Genomic DNA, 26,265 nt, shown 5'->3' with positions numbered 1-26,265 from the left:
ATTATCTAAACTTTTCCCCCAATTTTAGAAACATATTTCCCCATATCGCAACCCCTTCTTAATTGGAAATAACCCAGATATTCAATGAGCATCAAAAATAATTTTAAGATTTTAATTTACACAAAAGTTTACCTAAAATATTTATCTTATTTACTGTACTCAATTCTTTCATTTTTAATAGTTTATCTAGATTACTTCTGTAAACTGAGATATTAGACAGTATCACTGTTTTGAATAGCCAGGGAACATCAGGTGCTCACCTAAACCTAAGTAAAAGCCTCAAAGTTAAATACACAGGTATTTTTGCCAATAACTCAGAAGATTTAGCTACCAACATTAAATTACTCTCATTTGTCAGAAAAAGGCATGCAAACCAAGATCATTTTGTTTTGGCTTATAGCTTTATAACCTTCTATGCCAAAGCCTGACACCTCAAAATATCTAGCAGAGACAAATATAAAATCCAGACAGAAATGTATGCTGATAATTCTTTTTTTGAGATGAAGTTTCACTCTTGTTGCCTACGCTGGAGTGCAATGGTGCGATCTTGGCTCACTGCAACCTCCATCCCCCCAAGTTCAAGCGATTCTCCTGCCTCAGCCTCCCATGTAGTTGGGATTACAGGCATGTGCCACCACACCTGGCTAATTTTGTATTTTTAGTAGAGATGGGGTTTCTCCATGTTGGTCAGGCTTGAACTCCTGACCTCAGGTGATCTGCCTGCCTCGGCCTCCCAAAGTGCTGGGATTACAGGCATGAGCCACTGCCCCTGACCATGTGTTGACAATTCTGAAGGGATTTCTATTTTTATTTTACCAATAATTTTAAAACCAGCTTGTTTAGTAAAGTTATACTTAAATCATGTGCACTCGAAAATTGCTTAGACTTAATTTATAAGTGCTCTTTTACTTATAAGCCAATTTAGTAAACACAATATACAACAATAAGTGTGCATACAAATAAACACATCTAGACATGTGTACACACACATAAATGAAGATCCAATAGCTTTTATTTTGGAACCCTAGCCATGAGATAGCAATACAAACTCACCAGTTTTACTTTGTTTGCCCCAATAGGTAATCCAATGAAGGCTGTGAACCAAAATTTTGGGTACAGCAGTTTCCATGGCTGTTTGATTTTTAAAGGCCAAACCTCCCCAGACTCCAAAGAACACTGGGGTCAGACAGCACCACGGGAGAACATCATGTAATAACCAGGCCTGTTCCTGCTTAGAACAGCAGCACAAAAGCCTAGCTATTACAACTCCAACCTACTTTCCCATTCAACAGCAAACTCCAGATTCCAAACAATATTGGGGCCAAACGGTATTGCAGCTGTGAGAGAAAATTCTAAGGAGGGCTTAGTACTAGGCCTCAGAACCTCTGCCGAGGGCATCCCCTTTGGAGAGCTTGAGGTCCAGGGGATCCCCTGGGGTGTCCCCCCTTTGGTGTCCAATCTTAGAGTTTCAGACATCTCTGACCTTAGGTGGGCACTGGTGCCGCTTTGCATATTTTCCCTCCAGAGGCGATGGCCTACTGTGAACTTTGCTTTTGTCCCTAGATGAAGACCTCGACTTCCGGTGTCCTTATTATTTGATATGGCCACACTTTCCCATGCTTCCCGTTCCATGAACTTTCATGTTAGGAACTGGAGGCTGGGTGCGTTTCTTTTGTCCCTAGCCAGTTGAGTAGAGGAAGGGAAGAATTTAGCATGAGAAAAGAAGGTTTAAGTGGCCTGAAACGTATGTGAATTTGCCCGAATGATCTGAGCCACATGTAGGAATCAGGGACCACAACCAAAAAAGATAGAAAAGAGTCCTTCCCTCTCCAGGCAGGGCAACTATCCCCATTCACTCCTTGGCCTTCAGGTAACACCCGAGAGTGGCCCTGGCCGGTTGCCCTCAATTGCCAAGGAGCTGCTAGGAAGTGACCACTGAAAGACTGAAAAAGAAAAAGGAAAAAAGGGAAAAAGACCCAGGTCTCTTACTTGAACCAGGTGATGGCAGTCAGGAGCCTCCATACGGAAACTCCTTAGTTTCACCAGAGAGTGGCCGTGGCCAGAAACCTGCAGTTACCTCTGTGTTTAGGAACTGCCCACCAAGGGTCCTGAGTTGGAAAGAAAAAGAGAGAGAGAGAAAAAAAGAGATTCCTCTGTATGGAGTAGAAAGGAAAAGAGAAAGGAGAAAAATAAATCCCAAACTTTGGGCTTACCTCCTGGCTTGTTGGCAAAAATATGTTACCGGTGGATGGTGTCCAGATTCTTGGCATTTTGAACAAAGAATTGGACAAAAGGCACAAACAAAGCAAGGAAAGAATGAAATAACAAAGGCAGAGATTTTTTGCAAATGAAAGCACACTCCATAGGGTGGGAGCAGACCCTGAGCAAGTGGCTCAAGGGTCCTGGTTACAAAATTTTCTGGGGTTTCAATACCCTGTAGAGGTTTCCCATTGGTTACTTGGTGTATGCCCTATGTAAATAACAAGGATGAAGTAGGCTGGGCATGGTGGCTCACGCCTGTAATCCTAGCACTTTGGGAGACAGAGGCGGGTGGATCACAAGGTCAAGAGATTGAGACCATCCTGGCCAACATGGTGAAACCCTGTCTCTACTAAAAAATACAAAAATTAGCTGGGTGTGGTGGCGTGCACCTGTAGTCCCAGCTACTTGGGAGGCTGAGGCAGGAGAATCGCTTGAACCCAGGAGGTGGACATTGCAATGAGCAGAGATCATGCCACTGCACTCCAGCCTGACGAAAGAGCAAGACTTCATCTCAAAAACAAAACCAAACAAAAAAAACCCAAGAGGATGAAGTGAAGTTACAAAGTCATGTGTACACCTTATGTAAATGAAAAGCATAAAGTTACAAAGTAATTTACTGGGTGTATGCCCTATGTAAATGAAGAGAGTGTTTTCTGTCATAGCTGAATGGGTCTCTGATTTAGTTCTAGGAAGCTCTCAGGTTTCCTGGCTCCAGGTCCTATTCTTCAGAATGGCATGTGTATCTTTAGGTCTTTGAGGAATCACCTCACTGTCTTCCACAATGGCTGAACTAATTTACACTCCCACCAACAGCATAAAAGTGTTCCTTTTCTCCGCAACCTTGCCAGCATCTGTTATTTTTTGACTTTTTAATTATCACCATTCTGGCTGGTGTGAGATGGTATCTCATTGTGGTTTTGATTTGCATTTCTGTAATGATCAGTGATGTTGAGCTTTTTTTCATATGATTATTGGGAAAGTGCCATTTTTCTAGGTCAAAGTTGGTTGAATGTAGACAAGTCTTCTAATGTAAATAAAGGTACTACACTTGGTTTTAATTAATTAGTTCAGCCTGCATTAGGGTATGTGCTGCTTCTATGGACCTATTTAAGAACATGAGAAAAAGGTATACATATTTTAATAATGAGATTTCAATAGTCGTTCAAAACACAATAGGAGAGAGACTATCAGGCAGGATGTAACTAATTGCCACGTAATCAATAAGAAAATGATTGGTGTAGGAGTTGAGAGGAAGGAGAGGGTGCGCCAGAGTAAGTGGGGTGATGAGTTAGTGGAAGGAGGCACGGTTTGAGTTGTGTGTAGAAGGAGGGCTAGCAGCTTAGACAGGCAGAGAAGAGTCAGAACAATGCTTTTGGCAGAGAGAAACTGCAAGACCAAGGTCTGGGAACTAAACCACCAGGGCAGGGAGACCGTGTCTGTGTAAACAATTCTGCATCACACACACTTCCTGTCACAGAGCAGGCACCAGTACATATTGGATAAAAGAGTACATGAATGAATAAATGAACAAATGAAAAGCGTGTGCAGGTGAGTGAGCAAATTGGTCGTTTGTGGGGTAGTGGGAGGCAAGGCTGAAATGACTGGCCATGGAGGGTTGTGAGTGCAGATGAAGGAGTCTGGATCTGACTCAGAGGGAATAGGAGTTCCCATTTATGAATTTAACAAATATATATTCTGTGTAAAGTCAGATTCTAGAGGTTAGAGAAGGGCCATCTAGGATCTCAAAATCTGCTGATTTTAAGTTGATGTGATCCTGGAAAATGAGGCCATTCTGTATAAGTTGGGATAAGTTAGATTATGTTGCAATCACAAATAACTCTTGAATTCCAGCGGCTTAAAGCAACCAAATGTATCTCTTGCTCCCTCTGCATCTCCACCCAGGTCAGCTGTAGCACTACCCCATGACATCTTGGCTGATCAGTAGCCTATATGTGGGGCATTACTGGGTTTTGTTTTGTTTTGAGACAAAGTCTTGCTCTGTTGTCCAGGCTGGAGAGCAGTGACACCATCATGGCACTGCAACCTTGACCTCCAGGCTCAAGTTATCCTCCCAGCTCAGTCTCCCAGCTAGCTGGGGCTACAGGTGCACACCACCATGCCTAGATAATTTTGTATTTTTTTGTAAAGACAGGGTCTCACTATGTTGCCTAGGCTGGTCTTGAATTCCTGGGCTCAAGCAATCCCAGCTTTGGCCTCCTAAAGTGCTGGGATTGCAGGTGTGAGCCATCGTGCCCAGCTACCCATTACTGGTTTTGTAACAGAAGGAAAATAAAACACGGTAAACATGCGCAGGGTCTGCTTCTGCTTAGAAGTGAGGCATTTTCTTGGCTAAAGCAAATCATATGACCAAGCCAGATGTCAGTGGGGTGAAGAAGCATAATCCCCCCCTCCTCAGGGAGTGGCAACGAATACCTTTAAACACCATTGTTCCTCACTGGAATTTTGTGGAAAGTAAGAGTAACTAGGCTATGGAAGACAAATGATCTGGGGTTTTATTCTTGGGTCAATCCAGGTCTGAGCTTTGTAATTTTTTTCCTAGCTGTAGAGAAGACATTCTTGTCCATGTTCTGGATAGACAAGTGTTCTTTATAGGGCAGGATGGGTTACATTGCCTGTGAAAAATAAAAATGTGCACTTCCTTATTTAAAACTTGTTAAGAATTTTAGGCTGGGCATGGTGGCCCATGCTTGTAATCCTAGCACTTTGGGAGGCCGAGGTGGGCAGATTGCTTGAGCTCAGGAGATCAAGACCAGCCTGGGCAACATGGTGAAACCCCATCTCGATACAAAAAAATTAGCCAGGTGTGGTGGCATGTGCCTGCAGTCCCAGCTACTTGGGGGAATGAGGCAGGAGGATTGCTTGAACCTGAGAGGTCAAGGCTGCAGTGAGCAGAGATGGCACCACTGCACTCCAGCCTGGGCAACAGAGCAAGATGCTGTCTAAACAAAACAAAACAAAACAAAAAACTCAACTTGTTAAGAATTTCAAGGCAGTGAGAGCAGAATGTGAAACCACAGGGAGCCACTTCCGCCATGGAGTTCTGTGCAATGGCACATGGTGTGTGCTCCTGAGATGGCCCTGCTGAAAGGTTTAGAAAAGTCCAGGGTGGAGCTGGAGGTTCCCTCTCCTCTCCCCTTCCATTTTGACTTCCTCCTCTTTTGCACTTTCTCTCTGTCATTGTTCTCCAGATCTGAATAAGGTTATCAATTTCTCATTGTCCTGGCAACCATTTCCCTCACTCTGACCCCCAGTGAGCACTTTTGTTTGAGAAGCCCTTTATGAATTGCATGGAGGGCCAAAGGGAGAAGTGGGAAGAGGGCGCCAGTGGGCAGGAGTGTGAGGCAACATCAGTACTGCAGGACTCCCAGCGACTACCATCTCACCTCCACAACTATTTCATTTCTTCTTCATTCTCTTCAAACTTCAAGGCTGCTACCCTCTGTCTACCTGTTCAGCCATCAGATGAGAACAGTCATACTCTCAAATCCAAATCTTCAAACCTATAACACCTGCATTCATCCCAGTGCCCTGGGTAGGAGGTTTCTGTCCTCCTGCCTAAGGCTAGCCCTTCCACATGTCCTTGAATTCCTCCCCTGGGTAGCTATCATTATCTCTTTTTGCTTTCACCTAATTGTTAACTGGATTCTTTTCATTTTAAAATGATAACAGCTATATTAAGATATAACTCATCTACCATGCAATTCACCTATTTAAAGTGTACAATTCTTTTTAAAAATTGTATTTATTTTTATTCATTTTTTTAACTTTTTTTGTTTTTTTTTTTTTGAGATGGAGTCTCACTCTGTCACCCAGGCTGGAGTGCAGTGGCACGATCTCGACTCACTGCAACCTCTGCCTGTGAGTTCAAGCAATTCTGCCTCAGCCTCCTGAGTAGCTGGGACTATAGGTGGGTGCCACCATGCCCGGCTAATTTTTGTATTTTTAGTAGAGATGGAGTTTCACCATGTTGGCCAGGCTGGTCTCAAACTCCTGACCTCAAGTGATCCACCCACTTCGGCCTCCCAAAGTGCTGGGATTACAGGCGTGAGCCACCATGCCCGGCCTATTTTTTAACTTTTATTTTAGGCTCAGGGATACAGGTGCAGGTTTGTTATATAGATAAACTGTATGTCATGGGGGTTTGGCGTACAGATAATTTCGTTACCTGGGTAATAAGCATAGTACTAGGTAGGTGTTTTTTCTGATCCTCTCCCTCCTCCCACCCAGTGTCTGTCATTCCCCTCCTAGTATCCATGTGTTCTCCTTGTTTAGCTCCCACTTACCAGTGAGAACATGTGGTGTTTGATTTTCTGTTCCTGTGGTAGTTTGCTTAGGGTAGTGACCTCCAGCTCCGTCCATGTTGCTGCAAAGGACATGATCTCATTCTTATTTATGGTTGTATAGTATTCCATGGTATAGATGTACCACATTTTCTTTTTCCAGCCTACTGTTGAAGGGCATTTGGGTTTATTCCATGTCTTTGCTATTGTGAGTAGCTGCAATGAATATACGCACATACGTGTTTTTATGATAGAATGATTTATGTTCCCTTGGGTACATACCCAATAATTCTGTTTTAAGTTTTCTGAGAAGTCATCACACTGCTTTTCACAATGGCTGAAAAAATGCTCAGCATCACTAGTCATTAAAGAAATGCAAATCAAAACCACAATGAGATATCATCTCATACCAGTCAGAATTAAAAAGTAAAAAAACAGCAGATGCTGGGAAGATTGCTGAGAAAAGGGAATGCTTATCCACTGTTGGTGGGAGTGTAAAGTGTACAATTCAATTTTTTTAAAGAATACTCAGAGGTATGCACTCATCACTGTAATAAATTTTAGAGCATTTTTATCACTCTGCAAAAATAACCCCATACCCATTAGCAGTCACTGCCCTTTTCACCTCCCCTTCTTCCTGCCCAGCCCTAGGCAACCACTAATATACTTTTTAAAAATAGATTTGTCTATTATGGACATTTCCTATAAATTGAATCATACAATATGTGGTTCTTTGTGACTGGCTAATTTCACCTAGCACAATGTTTTCAAGGATCATCCATGTTGTAGCAGGTTATTTGTACTTCATTCCTTGTTATTGCCAAATAATATTCCACTGTGTGGAGGTACCACATTTTTGTTGATAGGCCTTTGAGTTGTTTCACCCTTTTGACTACTATGAATAATGCTTCTATGAACAAGAATGTACAAATTTTTGTCTGAACACGTGTTTTCGTTTTTCTTGGTGTCATAGTCTGTTGGGCTGCTATAACAAAAATACTATAGGCTAGGTGGCTTATAAGCAGAAAACATTTATTTGCCACAGTTCTGGGGGCTTCAAAGTCCAGGATCAAGGGAACTGGCAGATTTGGTGTGTGCTGAGGGCTTGTTCCTCACAGATGGTGTCACTTGCTATGTCCTTTTACAGTGGAAGGGGCAAGGCAGCTCTCTGGGGCTTATTTTGTAAGAGTACTAATCCCATTAACAAGAGCTCCTACCTCATGATCTAATCACCTCCCAAAGGCCCCACCTCCTAATACTATCATCTTAGGGGTTAGGATTTCAACATATGAATTTTGAGGGGACATAAACATCCAGATAATAGCAGTTGGGTATATACCTAGGAGAGGAATTGCTGGGTCATATGGTAACTCATTTGGGGGAACTGCCAGATTGTTTTCCAAAGCAACTGCACCATTGTATGTTTCCATGAGCAGTGTTATGAGGGTTCGTTTTTCTCCATCCTCACCAACACTTCTTATTGTCTGTAGTTCTGATTATAGTCATCCCACTGGGTATGAAATAGTATCTCACTGTGGTTTTGCTTTGCATTTTCCTGATAGCTAAGGATGTTGAGCCTCTTTTCACATGCTTATTGGCTATTTGCATATCTTCTTTGGATAAAAGTCTTTTCAGATCCTTTGCCCATTTAAAAGTTGGCTTGTTAGTCTTTTTTTACTGTTTTTGCTGGATATAGGATTCTTAGTTGACCATTTTTTTTTCTTTTAGCACTTTGTATGTAATCCTACTGCATTCTGGTACCTATTGTGTCTAATAGTTGACTGTTAATGTTATTAGGGTTGTCTTCTAGCTGACAAGTCATTTTTCTTTTGCTGCTTTCAAATTTTATCTTTATCTCTGGCTTTCAGCATTTTTACCATGATGTGTTTGGATGTGGATTGCTGTGTATTTATCTTATTTGGAGTTAATTGAGCTTCTTGGATGGTATTTTTTCATTAAATTTAAAAATATTTTGCTGGGTGTGGTGGCTCATGTCTGTAATTCCAGTGACTCAGGAGGCTGAAACAGGAGGATAGCTTGAGGTCACACATTCAAGACCAGCCTGGGCAACATAGTGAGACTTCATCTCGAAAAAAATTAAAAAAATTAGTTGGGCATTGTGGTGCACATCTACCTGGGAGGCTGAGAGGGGAAGATCACTTGAACCCAGAAGTTCAAGGCGTTCTCAAAAATAAATAAATAAATAAATAAGAACTTTTCCACCATTTTTTGAGTATTTTTTCTGCTCATTTCTTTTTGTCATTTCTTTCTAGCAATCTCATTATGCATATTTTGCTGTGTTTAATGGTATCTCACATTTCTGTGTTCTATTTTGTTTATTTTCTCATTTTTTTCCCTATCTTTGTCCTTTGTATTGCATAATCATTATTGACCCATCTTCAAGCTCACTGATTTTTTTCTTCTGTCAGGTAAAATCTATTGTTGAGTTCCTTCAGTGAGTTTTTCATATCAACTATATATTTTTAACTTCAGGATTTCCATTCAGTTCTTTTTAAAATAATCACTGTTTCTTTATTTTTATTCTCATTTTGATAAGACATTGTCATCATACCTTCATTTACTTCTTTAAATATAATTCCCTTTAGTTCTTTGAAAGCATTTATCATGGCCGCTTTGACATCTTTAAAATCTACATCTGTGCCATCTCACAGGCATTTTCTGTTGTCTACTACCCCCCCAGGTATGGGGCACATTTTACCATTTCTTTGCATGTCTTTGCATTTTTTCATTGTTGAAACCCAGACATTTTAGGTCATATATTTTAGGAATGCTGGAGAGTGAGTCTATCTTCCTTCCATGGTTTGTTCTTGTTGTTCTTTGTGTGTTTATTTGTCTAGTGACTTGGCTGAACTATTTTAGTGAAGCCTATTTCCCCTTTAATATGAAGCCTCTAATGTTACTCCTCAGAGAGTTTAGCCATGGGCATGCATACAGTCATCCTGCATGACTAGTCTCAGCTGGACTGTCTTTGACTGTCTCTTTCTTAGATCTCTTTGTTAAACTGTTTGACTGCTAGTATAACATAGAGATTTTACCCTTCACTAATTGTCATCTGATTTCTCTATTGTTTTTAACAATGCACTGGAACATAAATTGCTTTGCAGTTTGATCAAATTAAATGTAGGACTTTTGCGGAGGTAGTTTTAAAGGCAAGACTTTGCAGGAACTCAACAATAGATTTTACCTGACTCCAGGAAGCCTCTTCTTAGTTCACTCTTACTGTAATTATCTCTGGTAAATGATCTGGACTTTGGTTTATCTTGCTGCCCTAATGCCCTTGCTTACTACCAAAATCTCCACTGTTATTGAGAGCACCCTTAGGCTTGAACTTCCCTACACTCTGTTTCAAATAAAGTCAGTTCATCTTGAGAGAGCTTTGGAGCTCTTTGTTCTTATTAACTGCCTCTCCTACTGGCCAAAGTCTTTGAACCTTTTCTCTAGATCTGGGAACAGGGATAGTGACCCACTTCTCTTAGAGTGATACCCAGATACTAGAGCAGGGCACTGAGTGATAATGGTTAACTCTTCCTCTTCTCAGCTTGCCTCCTCCAGTGTGGAACCTCTGCCTTAAAACTAAAGGTAATCAAAACCCCCGTATTCTCAGTCTGCTGTGCCTGGGGTGAATCTCTGCTCCATGAATGAGAACTAGCTGGAGAAAGTAAGCTCCTGATAGTTTGCCCACAATTCCCAGGAGTTTATCCTCTGCATTTTGGAGTTTGGGGAAATGAGAAATGCTGATGGTCTGTCTTTCCCAGTGAAATATTATGTCCCTTGTCTGGGAACTTAGGGAAGAAGGAGTCACATTTTTTGACCACACCCATTCAGACTGAGGCCTCTATTGTCTGTCTGGAACAAGAATGTAGGACTAGGGGAAAGAGAGAGAGTGAGCGAGAGAGTGAGCACACATGTCATTGCTCAAGTTCCACAGACTCTTGCTGTTTTATTGAACTTTAGTTTTTGAGTAAATGTTTCACTTGCTATATACCCTTAGGATATTTTCTAGAGACTTTAAATGGTTGGGTTTTCCAGGGCTATCAGTCCTGAGATATTGGCTTCTGTCCTAAGGTCACCAGTGACTTCTGCATCTCAATGTCCATCAGGTATTCTTCTCTCATCTTATTTGATCTGTCAGCAGCATCTCAACACTCTTGACTATTCCCTCCTTATTGACCAGTCCTATTCTCTTGGATTCTATGACTTGGTGCTATGATTTGGATGTTTGTCCCCTCCGACACTCATGTTGAAGTTTGATCTCCAGTGTTGGAGGTGGGGCCCAATGGATGTGTTTTTGTCATGAGGGAAGATTTCTCATGAATACATTAATGCCCTTTCTCAGAGGTGAGTGGCTTCTCAGTCAATTAATTCCCGTAAGAGCTGGTTGCTAAAAAAAAAGGCCTGGTATCCCACCCCTTTCTCTTTTGCTTCCTCTCTTGCCAAGTGATCTCTGCACAAGCTGGCTCCCCTTCACCTTCTGCCATGAGTGGAAGAAGCCTGAGACCCTCACCAGATGCAGAGGCCAAATCTTAAACATTCCAGCCATTAAATGATGAGTCAACCCCTTTTTCTTTATAAAGTATTCAGCCTCAGGCATTCCTTTATAGCAGCACAAAATTGATAAAGACATTTGGCACTCACCTGGATTGCCCTGATGTATAAGGTTCTAGGCTCATTCTCCTCTACCAGCTACTAAACGACGGGGTCCTCCGGGCTCTTGCATGGGCTCTGTCTTAGTTATTAATTGCCGAGAAGCACATCCTCCTCAAACTTAGTAGCTTAGAACAACAGGCACTTTTTATCTTGCAGTTTCTCTGGGTCAGGAGCCTGGCTGTGGCTTAGCTAGATGTTTCTGACTTAGAATCTCATACAGCTGCAGTCAAGGTGTTGCAAGGTGTTAGCTGGGGCTCAGTCATCTGAAAGCTTGAGAGGGATTGTAGAATCTGCTTCCAAGCTCTTTCACAGGTCGTTGGCAGAATTCCTTTCTTTACAAGATGTTGGACTAAGGGCCTCAATCCCTCACTGGCTGTTGGGTGGAAGCCTTCCTCAGGCCTTTGCTACATAGATCTGTCCCCAGGGCAGCTAACAATATGAAGTTGACTTCTCTCAAAAAAAGTGACTGAGAGAGGGGGCACTCAAGATGGAAGCCAGTGTTTTTATCATCTAGTCTTGGATGTGACATCCCATTACTTTTGCCATATTATATATTTTTGAAATGAGTCACTAGGTTCAGCCCACATTCCAGTGGAGAGGATTGCAAATGGACAAAAATACCAGGAGGTGCAGATAATTGGGGTCACCTTGGAAGCTGCCTACCACAGGCATCCTTCTCTTCTCACTCTCTTCCTTCTCCGTAGACCATCTCACACACACAGAGATTTTAATTACCAACCACACGTGAAAGAGAGACTATTCACAAACTTGTATTTTCAGTCCAGACCTCTCCTCCGATATCTGGACTTGTGCCTAACTGATCAATTGATATTTCACTTACATTTCTCAAAACCTTCTCAAATGCAACATGCCCCAAACTGCATTTAAGCCTGGTCTTGTTCCACTGTTCCCTAAGTGTGAGTTATGGTACAAGTTAAGATATGAGGCAGAGAGACAGGGCTTTAAAAATAGTCATTTTTCTTTCTATTAATAAGCCAGAGGTAGACAGGTGGCTCAGCTCTCCTGCACACAGTGTCTCGTTGCTCTGTTGCCCTGCTTCCCTTTGGATGTTGTCTTCATCTGTGTGGTCAAAGCTGGCTTGCTATCCCACACATCCATGTTCCACCATATAAGAAAGGAGAAAGAAAGGATATAAAGAGTAAGCAATTTCCTTTTTTAAAGAATGTGACCCAGAAGAAGCACACATTACTTTGTTCATATCACTTTGATAAGGCTTCAGGTAGTTGTAAGGGGAGGTGGAACATCTAGTCTATAGCTGGGTAGTGTGTTCCCAGCTAAAACTTGGATATTATGTTAGTACCTTAGTCTAGTGTCCTAGTTTGTTTTGTGTTGTTAAAACAGAATGACATGGACTGGGTATTGTATATGAATAGAAATTTATTGGCTCATGGCTATGGAGACTGAGAAGTCCAGTGTCAAAGTGGTAGCAACTGGCCAGGGACATCTTGCTGTGTCATCCCATGGCAGAAGGTGGAAGGGCAAGAGAACACAAGAGAGCAAGAGAAACGAAGGGGGCTGAACTTACTCTTTTATTGGAAACCCACTGCCATGATGACTAACCCACTTTGAGGTCATGGAATTAATCCATTTATGAGCATTGGTCTATCCAACGGTATTAATCCATCCATTAATCCATTCATGAGCCCTAATGACCTAATCACTTCTTAAAGTTCCCACTTCTCAACACTGTAGCATCGGGGATTAAGTTTCCAACGCATAAATTTTGCGGGACACATTTAAACCATACCACTGGGTTTCCTGGAAAGCGAGTCTGGAGCTGAAAGTTTACAAATCGGAGTAACTAACAAGGAGAGTGAAGAAGAAAAGAGAGACAACTAATATGAGGGTCCATGTTAATTGACCAATCTATAGAAACAAGACACCAAGAAGTTGTATCAACTGTTCCTGAGGACCAGACCTCCGGGAGAGAATGCAGGAAGAATATCTCCAGTGGCTCTTCTCATTGGTCAAAACATTTTTCCGTGGAGTGCCGACTCTTTTGCTTTTCTGAGTTTCCATGCAAAACATGGGCACCATGCCAAGTCCAGTGAAATCAGCAAAAGCCCATGTGGGAGGTGAGAAAGGCATAGCAGGGACCAGAGGGGAGGGAGCTATCAGACTGTGCCTGCTTTGGGTTCATCAGAACCCTCCCAGAGCTGATAAAAAAGGTAAATGAGCCTGAGAAGATCGGAAGTTGGCATGTAAGAAGACTCTGGTGCAATCACTAAAGGAAAAAGGAGAAAGTAGATACTGGGGCTTGCTCACCAGTTCAGCCACACCATGTTCACTTAGTTCCAGCAAGTGAGAAACCTGAGACGTCCTGAAAGCTCCCTTTTCTTTACACCCATACCCAATCCAACATATTGCTCAAGTCTACTTACTTCTCTCCATTTTATCTACCACACTCTTAATCCAGGCTCCTATCATCTCTCCTGGGGATTAATGTCTCCTTATTGGACTCTTGTCCTCTTGCTCTTTCTCTTGCTCTCTTGTGTTCTCTTGCCCTTCCACCTTCTGCTATGGGATGACACAGCAAGGAGTCCCTGGCCAGATGCTACCACTTTGACACTGGACTTCCCAGTCTCCAGAACCATGAACCAATACATTTCTATTGATATAAAATACCCATTCCATGCCATTCTGTTATAGCAACACGAAACAAACTAGGACAGTAGGCTAAGGTGCTTGTCTTCTTGCCAATCCACTTTCGGCATACAGCCAGTGTGGCTTTTCTGTAACACCAACTGGATCATGTCACCATGCCCTGCCAATTAAAACCCTTCAACAGCTTTCCATTGCTTGGAGGATAAAGGCAAAACTCCTCAAGGTGTCCCACAAAGCCCGGTGTGGTCTGGCTCCTTGTCTTCTCTTACAACACAGTCCTCATTGTCCTCTGTTCCAGCCTCTCCCACCTTCTTTCAGCCTCTGCTATCTCAAGCTCCCAGCTTCTGCAGGAAGTACACGATCTGCCCAGTGCTTGCTGTAATTGTTCGTCATGGTTTTCACCTTTCTGCTTCTTATCCTGTAGCTCTCAGTACTGTTACCATTTTCTTAGGAAAGTCTTTCCAAATTTTCCTGACTAGGTCAAACTCCTATTATATATGTATCCACTCTTGGATTCCCCAACAGTCTGGCTAAACATCTCTTTCAGGCATTAGAGAAACAGGGTCACTCCCAATTTTTCATAACATGCTATTTGATTCCTTTTAGCATAAAATACTTTCAAAGATGTCATTATGGGAAAAATAAGGCTTTTGGGGATTTCTTTACACCTATCTTTAAATTGTTCGTTTTCATTTAAAATAGATTATGGAGGGGGCCATGATATTTTCAGTCCTTTGAAGTCTCTAAAAGTCAGACTCTAAAAATCCTGTTTGTGGACATAGCTTTCCCTGTGATACTTTGCACAGTTACAGCTTTACTTTTTTACATCATTCTTTAGTAGATGCCTGTCTCCCTGACAAGGCTCTATCTTTCGAGGGCAGAATCCTGGGTGGTGTTTTGATTTACCATTGAGCTTAGCATAGGGCCCCCTACAGAGGAAGGACTTAGTGGACATTTTTTGAGTGAATCACAGAGCCCTGAAGCCCCAGCTCTGGCTCGGTCACTAATTAGCTGTGTCACCCACAACCTGTCTGTGCTGAAGTTCCCCTGTCTTAACAGAGTGGCTGCTGCCTGAGAAACAGGAAAACGTATTTCCAGAAAGAGAAAGAGGGAAAGGAAAATATACACACATATTTTAAGAGATTTGTCTAATTAAATCTGTGAGTGACCTTCAGGGTCCCAGGGCTGACATTGGAATAACTGGGAGGGCTCATGGATAAAGAATATCTCCATAGACACCTTCTTATGTGGGCCAACTCAACTGTGTAGCCACCCTTTTTCCCATGCTAAAATTAGTGAGTGTATCGAAAGAGATTTCAGTGCAAAGTTCATTGAGATAAAAGATTCAGATAAGAGGCTCAGCAGAGAAACAGGTGAAAGGGAACGTAAGAAATGCTCAATAAATGTTTTTAGTGGTGGGTAGAGAAATGAGTGGAAGCTGGAATCGCTATCCTGCGAGCAGCCACAAGGTGGCGCTGGGTGCTCAGCAATGAGATTCCTGCCTCCAGGGACTTGGCTCAACTTTTCTCTTATCAATGTCAGCTTATCAAAAAAAAAAAAAAAAAAAAAAAAAGGAGTCTTTTTCTAGTCCATAATTTTCCTTAATAAAACAGAGTAACATTTTCCCTTTCATATGTTGTCTTTACAGAGTGACATGCTTGAGGAAGAGTGATGAATAATACTGAGGATGATTCAACGTCTCTTGGTTTTACTTCTGCACCACCCAAACAGAAAATAATTAGACAAGAACATTTCTTTTTCTATATCAGTGTCATAATATGTATTATTACAGTGCGGTGTAACCACATGTCAGAAGAGAATGTGTAGCTCAAAACACTGAACTAGGTGGAGAGGCCGAGGCCTTAATTCTCCAAGAGATTGGGACCTGTGCTGGGTTCCAGCGCCTGTTCAGCGTCAGAATCATCAGCTGGGTAAGTTCCTTTTGCTAAGGGTTCTTCTAGCCCCTGAGCCATAAGGTTCCAGGGTAGACAATTCCAGATACCACAGGGCCCTGGAATAAGGAGAGAGGTTGGGCTTAGGTGCGCCCTCTGGGGTCTCAGGCTGCTGGGTCTGCATCCCGGTGGCGGGGCTGGAAGCCAGTGCTGGGACTCCTGGTGCTCAGGGGGAGGTCAAAGCTGAGTAGCAGCTCATCTCCACCAGAGGTCAGCATCACCGAGCCATCAGAGGCACAGCAGCCAAACAGCCAGGCTCAGGAGGCAGCTCTGTGCTTGAGCTGGCTCACCCATGTCAAGTTCTTCTTTCCACCTCCCCAACCATCCTTAGGCCCCGAGCAGTCCTAAGAGTGGGAGATGCTGTAGCACTAGTGTTGTGCCTTCTTGGCAAGGGTAGATTGCCGCTGGATACCTGTGGGACCCGTGGGACTGATGGGTCATTCATCAGCAGAGCCCCGTAGCATCTGGGGCAGCTACCTCTCTCTGTGCTCACACAAAGCTGTTGACTATCCCACTGGCTTCTGTCAAAGCCTCGGGCAGGCAGGGCAGGCACGTTCCACACTTCAAGGAACTAAGATGGAAAGTATCATTAAAGAAGAAGAAGAAGAAAAAAATATGACTTTACAAACTGTTTAAGATTAAGAACTGTCTACCATGGTAGCTAAGACTGCAGATCCTCAAATCAGCCCTCCTAGGTCTGAATCCCATCTCCAATACTGAGAAATGGAGGGGCTTAGACAAGTTTCTTATTGTTTCGCATCTCAGTTTCTGCATCTGTAAACTGGGAATATTATCATTCCCGTTTATCACTGTTGATCCTCTCTACCCATTGGGTTATTGTGGGGATTAAATGAGATGATTGTAACAGAAAATATTACCTGAGCATTCGCCCTGTGCCAGGCATGGACCTAAGTCTGGTATCTAAGCCTATTATCTCATAATTCTGACAATGCTGTATACAGTTACCCCTATTTTATAGTTGATGAAACTGAGGCTTCATATACTAGCAGAACTAGTATTTGAAACCAGCTATTTTTGCTTCCAGGGTTTACTTTTTAAATCATGGTCCTTCACTAGAACAGTGCCTGCTGACATGGCGTAAGCACTTAATAAATAAGAGCCATTATTATTATTATTATTAATTTTGTTTTAAGTTCTGGGATACATGTGAGGAACATGCAGGTTTGTTACATAGGTATACATGTGACATGGTGGTTTGCTGCACCTATCAACCCATCATCAAGGTTTGAAGCTCTGCATACATTAGGTATTTGTCCTAATGCTCTCCCACCCCTTGCCCTCCATCCCCCACCAGGCCCCAGTGTGTGATGTTCCCCTCCCTCTGTCCATGTGTCCTCATTGTTCAACTCCCACTTATGAGTGAGAACATGCTGTGTTTGGTTTTCTCTTCCTGTGTTAGTTTGCTGAGAATGAGGGTTTTCAGCTTCATTCATGTCCCTGCAAAGGACATGAACTCATTCTTTTTTATGGCTGCATAGTATTCCATGGTGCATATGTGCCACATTTTCTTTATCCAGTCTATCATTGATGGGCATTTGGGTTGGTTCCAAGTCTTTGCTATTGTAAATAGTTACTAGCATTATTCACTAGTATTGTTATTGCTGTTATTGTGGAGTTATTCATAGCTTGATCTTTATGTCTACGGGTCAATGAGTAATTACAAACATGCTGGTTTTACAAATTATCTTTTTATCATCATAGCTGTGAGCCTACGTGAATTTTTCTCCACTCAATCTCATCATCCTTCAGACAGGCGGAGAGAGCAGGATCCATCTGTGAGATTTCTCTGCCATCCCCCTTCACTGAAGCAACAGCAGGTCATATCTGAATGCAGAAGCATGGCCTTGTGCTGGGAAAACACATCCTGGCTGTAGAGCTCTCAGGCTTCTAGAGTCAAAGCCAAGGGTTCAAATCCTCTCTGTCTTACTCAGAAGCCACATGGTCCTGAGACAGTGAAGTAACTCTGTGAACCTCAGTTTACCAATCTGTAAGATGGGGATCATAATGTAAAAGATGGCATTAAAACTTACATTGGGAAAAAGCATTTGAGTGTGCTTATAGAGTGCCTGGTAATAAACTTTACCTATTAGGATGCAATACACTACCTGTTACTACGGGAGTAATAGTAAGAGATGACTACCTAAGTCTGGTATCTAAGCCTAGTATCTCGTAGTTCTGACAATGCTATATACGGTTACCCCTATTTTAAGGTTGATGAAACTGAGGCTTCGTATACTAGCAGAACCAGGATTTAAAACCAGGCATTTTTGCTTTCAGAGTTCACTTTTTAAAATCATGGTCCTTCACTAGAACAGTGCCTGCTGACATGGAGTAAGCACTTAATAAATAAGAGCCATTACTATTATTATTATTATTTTTTGTTTGTTGGTGACAAACTACCTGTAATTGAAAAATTGGAATTGGAGTCTTCTCCTTAATGCGGGCCTTTGGTCTGAAAAACTGCACCTGTTTCCTAATGAGCCTAACCCATTCTAACCCATCCTCAAAGATGCCTCCAGAGTGAGCATCCTAAGGCTTAGATATGATCCTTCAGCTCAGCACTATCCAATAGGACTATAACAGAAGTTACATATGTGATTTTAATTTTCCTAGTAGACACATTAAAAAAGTAAAAGAGGCTGGGCATGGAGGCTCACTCCTGTAATCCCAGCACTTTGGGAGGCCGATGTGGGCATATCACATGATGTCAGGATTTTGAGACCAGCCTGGTTAGTATGGCAAAACCCCATCTCTACCAAAAATACAAAAATTTTCCAGGCATGATGGCACATACCTGTAATCCTAGCTACTAGGGAGGCTGAGGCGGGAGAATCACTTGAACCCGGGAGACAGAGGTTGCAATGAGCTGAAATCCCGCCGCTGAAATCCCGCCACTGCACTCCAGCCTGGGTGACAGAGCAAGACTCTGTCTCAAAAAAAAAAAAAAAAGTAAAAGAAACAAAAGAAGTAGACTTCATTTTAACAATGTACTTACTTTAATATATCCAAATGTTATCATTTTGACATGCAATCAATAGAAAAAAATTACTAATGAGATATATTACATTCTTTTTTCATACTAAGTCTTTGAAACCCAGTGTGCGTTCCATACCTGCAGTGCCCCTCCATCTGCCTGGCCACATTTCCAGCCCTCCATAGCCACACGTGGCAAGTGGCTCGCCCACTGCACAGTGCAGTGTTAGCTCTTCAGCAGCAAAATGGCATTTGCTAATTTTCTTAGCCTTATGTCACTTTAGTCCTAGGACATTTTAAATTCTTTCTTTCTTTTCTTCTTTTTTTTTTTTGAGATGGAGTCTCACTTTGTTGCACAGGCTGGTTGAAGTGGTGCGATCTCGGCTCACTGCAACCTCTGCCTCCCAGGTTTAAGCAATTCTCTGCCTCAGCCTCCAAAGTGGCTGGGATTACAGGCGCCCGCCACCACACCCATCTAATTTTTGTATTTTTAGTAGAGGTGGGGTTTTACCATCTTGGCTAGGCTAGTCTTGAACTCCTGACCTTGTGATCTGCCCGCCTTGGCCTCCCAAATGCTGGGATTACAGGCGTGAGCCACCACACCCAGCCTTAAATTCTTCCTTTTGCATCTTTGCACCTTGGCCTGCATCTTTCTGTCCACATGGCATTCTTTGCATGCTGTCTCCTTTACCTTGCTGAATCCTTATACCAGCCCTGGGGCAGTAGATATTCTATTGACTCCCATTTTACAGATGAGAAAACCAAGACTTGAAATGATCACACTCCTTGGTGCTCCATGGCAAAGTGACTTGTAAGTAGCTACCTGACTCCAGCCTCTATGCTCTGAACCACTCTTCTCTCCTGAAGGTTGAATGGGTAGGGATGCCAAGACTGGAATGGGAATGGGCTGCTGGGGGCAGAATTGAGTGTCTGGTCAACAGAGGTATTCAAGAGATCCCTGGATGGTCCTCAGAGTGGGTGCAGTAGAGGAGATTTCTGCACTGAATTGGGGTCAGGGATGCAGGTTGAAGATGCTCGTTGCAGGTCCAGGAATCTGGGATGTTTTCTGTTCCCCGGGGGAGGTTTCTGGGGCATTGTGGTCTCCAGTGCCTGTTTGGGCCCCAGGGTGGAAGGCCTGATTTCTTCCTTTAGCTGTGCAAGGCTGGCCTTCCCCAAGGCTTCCCACAAGGCTGGCTTTGCCTTTGTGCAGCCTCTGGGCTAATTGCGTTGGTCTTCTACCCTGGAGGGCCTGGCCCAGCATCCTCCCATTGTCAGTGCTGATATATATCTCATTAATGTAGACTCACTGTAAATATTTTTAGAAATACCATGTTGCTCTCCTGAAGGCTGGCAGGGCTGGGTGTGAGCCGGCCTTGTCCTGTCAGCCTCTTCCTGACCTCCTTCCTGCCTCTGCTGTACTTCCTGTCTTCACGGCCTCCTGCCCAAGTCCCTCCTCTCAGCCAAACAAAGACTTCCTCTGCACCCAACCTTTGGGGGTGGGAGGAGAAGACAGGGTGGCATAGGGACACCTGGACAAAACCCTTTCGCTCTCCCTCCCTCGCTTTCCCCATGGGTAAGGTCAAGTTTGTGGAGTAGATCGCAGCCACAACCTTTCAGCATCAAAGACTGTCTCGCTTGCTCTCCTGTTCTCCCCACAGTGAATCCTTTTTAAGGAAGGAGTCTGTTATTCTAACCCACCTTGTTTATGAAGTCGTAATGAATTCATCTGCTCAGTTTTTATTCATCAAAGGCGTGATGAGCAGCATGGAGTAGCCAGAGTCCCCACACTACTTTATTAAAGTCTAAGCTCGTGGTGCTGGTGCTTGACATTTAAAGAGGGTTGTCTTGTGATAGGGTGAGAAGAATGTGCCATTTCCACAAGATTTCATGAAATGCTGATGCTGGCCCAAGCTACTGCCTCTCTCCCCGTTTCTATCATCAAGGGTCTCTGATGTCAGCATGGGAATCAATGGGCTAATAAAATTTTAGGCATCTTTCCTGTTCTAAGTCATGGGAACCCAGTGCCCCATCCAGATTGTCCTAAGAAAGTTCTTTCTTTCTTTTCTTTTCTTTTTTTTTTGAGACAGAGTTTTACTCTTGTTGCCCAGGCTGGAGTGCAATGCTGTGATCTTGGCTCGTAGCAAATTCTCCTGTCTTAGTCTCCTGAGTAGCTGGGATTACAGGTGCCCACCATCACGCCCAGTTAATTTTTTGTATTTTTAGTAGAGACAGAGTTTCACCATGTTGGCCAGGCTGGTATCGAACTCCTGATCTCAGGTGATCCACCTGCCTCGGCCTCCCAAAGTGCTGGGTTACAGGGGTGAGTCACTGGGCCCAGCCCCTAAGAAAGTTCTGATTACTCCAGAGGTTATAGAAATGCGGGTCCCACAATTCCAGTGCATATATTAGAGGGCACTATGTATGGGGCGCTGTGCCAAGTAATGGGGGGATGGGTGGGTAATGGTAGGTAAAAGGGTGACATGAGGTGGGTGGGAGATAAGGAAAGGCTTCCAGACCCCTGATTCTCACAGTCTAACAAATAGCCCATCAAAGTGGGCTTGGTGCTGTAGTGGGGAGAATGGATTCTCATGTGATCTTGCCATTCATCAACAAGAAGTTCAGTTTGTCTCCCACTTTTGATCTTTTTGGCAAGAAACCCACTTCTCCAATCACATCTGGAAGCCATAGCCATCATTCCCAGAATCACAGAAAGCTAAACCCGGCTGGCCCAATGTCCTCATGTACAGATAGGGAAACTGCCCCGCAGAGAGGGGCAAAAGCCTTGCCCAGGGTACAAAGCAAGCTAGTTATTGGGGTTCAGGTAAGATATCAGTGACTCTTAAGAAACCTCCCCGATCTATACTATCTGAAAATGCCAGTTTCCATTTACTCGCTGCATCACTCTCCAGTTTATCTTTCCTTGTAGTGCTTATCATTACCTGAGTTCACTGCATTTATCTAACTTTCATCATTTTGTCTCTCTTCCACCTCTAGAATGAAAGTGCAGGAAACCGAGGGCATAGTTTGAATTGCTCACACTGTATGGCAAGTGCCTCAAATAGAGCCTGGCACATAGTAGTTGCTCAATTTTTTTTTTTTTTTTTTGAGATGGAGTCTCGCTCTTGTTGCCCAGGCAGGAGTGGCGCGATCTCGGCTCACTACAACGTCTGCCTCCTAGGTTCCAGCGATTCTCGTTATTCAGCCTCCCAGGTAGCTGGGATTACAGGTGTCCGCGACCACGCGCAGCTGATATTTGTATTTTTAGTAGAGACGGAGTTTCCCCATGTTGGCCAAGTTGGTCTCGAACTCCGTACCTCAGGTGATCCACCCACCTAGGCCTCCCAAAGTGCTGGGATTACAGGCGTGAGCCACCGTGCCCGGCCAGTAGTTGCTCAATATTTTCTGAGCGAATGAATTAGGATGGGATTAGAACAAGAGGGTCAGTTTGTCTCCCACTTTTGATCTTTTTGGCAAGAAACCCACTTCTCCAACCACATTTGGAAGCCATAGCCGTAATTCCCAGAATCACAGAAAGCTAGAACCGGGCCAGTGAGTGAGTTTTCTTGCTGTTCCCAGAGACCAGGGAGTTTTGGGAGTTTGCAGTATGGCCTTAGAGTTTGAAATAGCACCAAATGGTGGGGTTGGGGGTGGAGAGAGTTGCTGAGGGGGTTTCTGTTTTAATTATCAGAAAGCGGCTGACCATTTGTTTTTGGTCAGATAAGCTGCTAAAGTAGGGCGTGTGTGTGTGTGTGTGTGTGTGTGTGTGCGCGCGCACGTGCGCCTAAGGCAGGGGTTGGGGGTGTTGTGTCGCTAGAGAAAGGAGAGGTGAAATTCCTCAGTGTGGGCTGGGCAGTCAAGTTATATCCCTCCTGTGTCCCTGCCCTCCCTTCCCCTTTCCCTCAGATAACACCACCAGCTGTTAGGGACACAGCTGTGGCTGCCTCTCGGGAAGGAGAGAAAAAGGCCCTGTTGCCCTGGATGAGTTCCCAAGCTGTGGAGTTCAAAGCAGACCTGTGAAGTGAGGGGGCTGGAGTGGAGAGCTAGGAGGGAGGAGGTGAGAAGTCAGGAAGGGCACAGAAAGGCAGTACTTCCACTTTGATGTCCCCAGCCCACAGCTTTGGGTAGGGTCTGGGTGAGGTCCCAGCAGAAGGATTCAGCTTTCCCCCTTCATCCCAAACTCTTAGAGAGATCCAATTATGCACCCCTCCCTGTACTGCAAGCAGCGTGTTTATTCAGATCTCTGATCCCACTACACACAAGCAAGCACACTCTTCTACGCACCCGATGTACATTCCTTGGGTGAATGTGTGCATTCAATGCATGCTCATGCCTACAACACACAAACATGCATACTCTTCTATACACGTTAATGCATGAACCCAATGCACATCATAGCCCACTATGCACAAGCAAGCACACTGTTCTACATGCATGAATGCATGCACCCAATGCACATCCTACCTCACTATGCACAAGCAAGCACACTCTTCTACATCCATGAATGCATGCAACCAGTGCACACTCATATCCCCATGCACACACAAGTTCAGCCTGCTCACAAGCACCTACAGACTTCACATCCAAGTGGCCTCGTGGCACACAGAAAACTTGCATTCACAAAGCACACAGAGTCAGCATGTCCATGGGCACAGGCCAAGTCAGGCTCTGCTTTTTAGGCCAGGCACAAACCTGGTGGTGGGGTGGGTGAGGGATATTGAACCACTGACTCCAGAGGTCTCCCAGAAGTCTGGGCTCTCCTCAAAGGGCACTAGCAGGTCTGGAGTGCTTTTCTGCCAGGTGTCATTCATCTCGGTCTCATCACAATGCCCTGAAGAAATCACCCAGGAGAGAGAGGGAAGTTCCCCAGGAAACCTGTTCAGGCCTCTCCAGGGCAGGCCAGCTCTGGGCACCCTGGCCAACAGGCTTGCCTTAGCTATTGGTTTGCCAGATAGCTCAGAGTAGATTTTCCTGGATCACTTTAGCAAAAGTTGCCTTGTTAATGCAGTAGAGCAGCTCTGGGGTGAAGACCCAAGTCTTACACCCTTCTCCTGAGTGTGTTTCTATTGCTTTAATTCAACAGACTTTTACCAGGTGCCAAGTAGGGTGGGGGGCAGAAATGAAAAGAAGATATCTGTCCCAGGCCTTGTCTAGTCTGTGAGGCCCAGGACCCATATACTTCTGATCCCCGGGACACACAAGGTTCATCTTCAGCTACTGGTCCTATTTTCCAGTCTTTCTTCTGTGTGGAATGGTGCAGTGCGGAACAGGGACAGATCAGATCAGGCAGGATAAGGAGTGAGCTGGCTAATTCTGCTCAGTTCAGGCTGTCATTGCAGGGGGCACTCAGGCCATCTGGCTACAGCTGGCTCCTGGTTGGAGGCCGGATCTTATCAGCACTCTACCCTCTCTGGTCCCAAACGGTGGCCTCTTCCCATCCCTGGCCCCCAATTCCCTCCCCTCTCAATGAGTCTGGTAACTCTAGTGAGATTAACTGCTCTTTACTCCTTCTAGGGCAGAGATCCTGGAGGTCGGCAGATGAAAGCGATGGATCCATATCCTTTCCCACAGGGGTCTCCAGGCTCCTGTCTGGCTCAGCATTCCAGTGGGAACAGCTGAGGGGAGGGAGACGGGGACCTGATTTCAGGGACGCTCCAAGCTTGCTAGCTCCCTTCTCTCTGTATTTCTAGCTGCAAAGGGCACAGATATCTGCATCTTTCTGGGAGAATCATGGGAGAACTGGGATCACTAGGTGTCTCAAACTTGGTCTTTATCCTGGAATGTCCCAAGCAGTAATGTTTACTTGTAAAAGGGCCATCTATTATGACCTGACCTGAGCCACGCTGGTCCCTGCACAACTCCAAGGTCCCCTTTGATAGGTAAAGATAGCTTACCACTGAAGAAATCTGAGGTAGCCAAAGGTTAGCTATTTCCACCCAGGATATAATGTCAGGATATAATGAAACTATTATATCAGGATATGATGAATGAATCATGATATGATGAATTAATGTCAGGATATAATGAAAACCATTCTGCCATCTGCGCAGAACTTCTATTAGCCAAAAATGCAGGAGCAAGAGGCCCCAAGCAATTCCTACCCTGTGTACTGTGAGATGGATGGAGCCCCAGCTCTGGATCCTATTGGGTGTCCCAGCCCCCACTGTACAGAATGCCAAGATTCCAGGGGCAGAGAGTCCTGTTAGCTTTCTAGCTGGCACCAGGCAACCGGGAATTCTCTTTGGCAATGGCTAGAGCGAGGGTGGTTTCTGGATCAAGTCTATGGTGCTAACCCTAAGTGTACAGATTATTGCCTGGCAGGATTCTTATACCCTGTCTAATCAATGTGAGGTGTGTCTCTAAATAGTCAATCTATTTAAAATCTCACCCGGTAGAGCTTATTTTAAGGTAAATTACAGGTATCCTAGCATCGCCCTACATTTCTCTAATGCTTAACAGATGACACACCCCTCAGTTTAAAAAGGATTGGGCGTTTTTCTTTGGGAGCATAGTGGTTTAGTCCATGGGCTCGAGACAGCTTTGGTTCAAATTCTGGCTCCGACAATTACTGCTGGTTGATCTTGCCTAAACTGCTTCACCTCTGTGTGCCTCAGTTTCCTCATCTGTAAATTGAGGCTAATGAGAGCACCTGCCTCCTAATGTCATTTTGATGATTAAAAGAGACACTAATAAATATATGTAGAATGTATAAAATGTTTAGAAGACTGCCTGGCACACAGTAAGTGGGCAACATGTAGTCCTCATGAGAAACACCAACATATTCATTACTCCACATTGCGTTTAGGTGAAGGTCATGGGATCTTTCTAATCTCTCTCTGCAGCCTTCTCTCCTGTATCTCCCCACTGCACTCTAAGGCTTTTTCTATCTTTGCATTTTTTGTTTCCTCCTCCTGGCCCATCCTCTTGGTTCTTCTCCTGCCTTCTATTCTTGGCAAGCTCCTGTTTAAAGAACACAAACTCCGGGGCCAAAGACATGTTTTACTTATCATGGTCTGTGCTTTTTTTTGAAATGAAAATTGATTTCCAAAATTTACAAATATGAAAATTTCTTACAAAAATCCATAATTTGAAATTATCTTGGAAACATCCTAAGACACAGTCATGCTGGAGTCCAGCTTTCTGCATGGCAACCAGAGACTAGAGCTGAAGAGGCCTCCCTATGATGGAATGGGCACCCTCCAGTTTGCCACAGTCTTTACCATTCTCTGTTGTCTCAAACTACACTCTTGGCCTGTTTTTTTTTTTGCAGGTATTTGAGTTTGAGTTCCTTGATCTCTGCATATGATTTTCTGATCCACTCTCCCTCCAGAAAATGGATTCCAGCTTTTGTAGTAACTTAAGACAAATATATATCGTGAGACAGGGTCTTGGCTGTGTTGTTCAGGCTAGTCTTGAACTCCTGGGCTCAAGCAGTCTTCCTGCCTTGGCCTCCCAAAGTGCTGGGA

The 26,265-nt window shown here is 43.9% G+C and overlaps 1 long non-coding RNA gene across 1 annotated transcript in view; it reads left to right on the top strand.

The window, feature by feature from the left end:
* The window catches only part of LOC134759339 (uncharacterized), a 32,344-nt gene extending 14,476 nt beyond the window's left edge, over nt 1-17,868 (top strand). Inside the window, exons 2-3 of the long non-coding RNA XR_010135477.1 lie at nt 15,505-15,787; nt 17,531-17,868. This is a non-coding gene — a long non-coding RNA (uncharacterized lncRNA). The remainder of the gene's footprint in view (nt 1-15,504; nt 15,788-17,530) is intronic.
* The last annotated feature ends 8,397 nt before the right edge of the window (nt 17,869-26,265 follow it).

The sequence above is a fragment of the Gorilla gorilla genome, chromosome 9, assembly GCF_029281585.2.
Source record: "Gorilla gorilla gorilla isolate KB3781 chromosome 9, NHGRI_mGorGor1-v2.1_pri, whole genome shotgun sequence".
NCBI classification, from domain to species: Eukaryota; Metazoa; Chordata; class Mammalia; order Primates; family Hominidae; genus Gorilla; species Gorilla gorilla.
The sequence above is the reverse complement of the archived record's forward strand: the minus strand, read 5'-3'. Positions and strand labels throughout refer to the sequence as shown.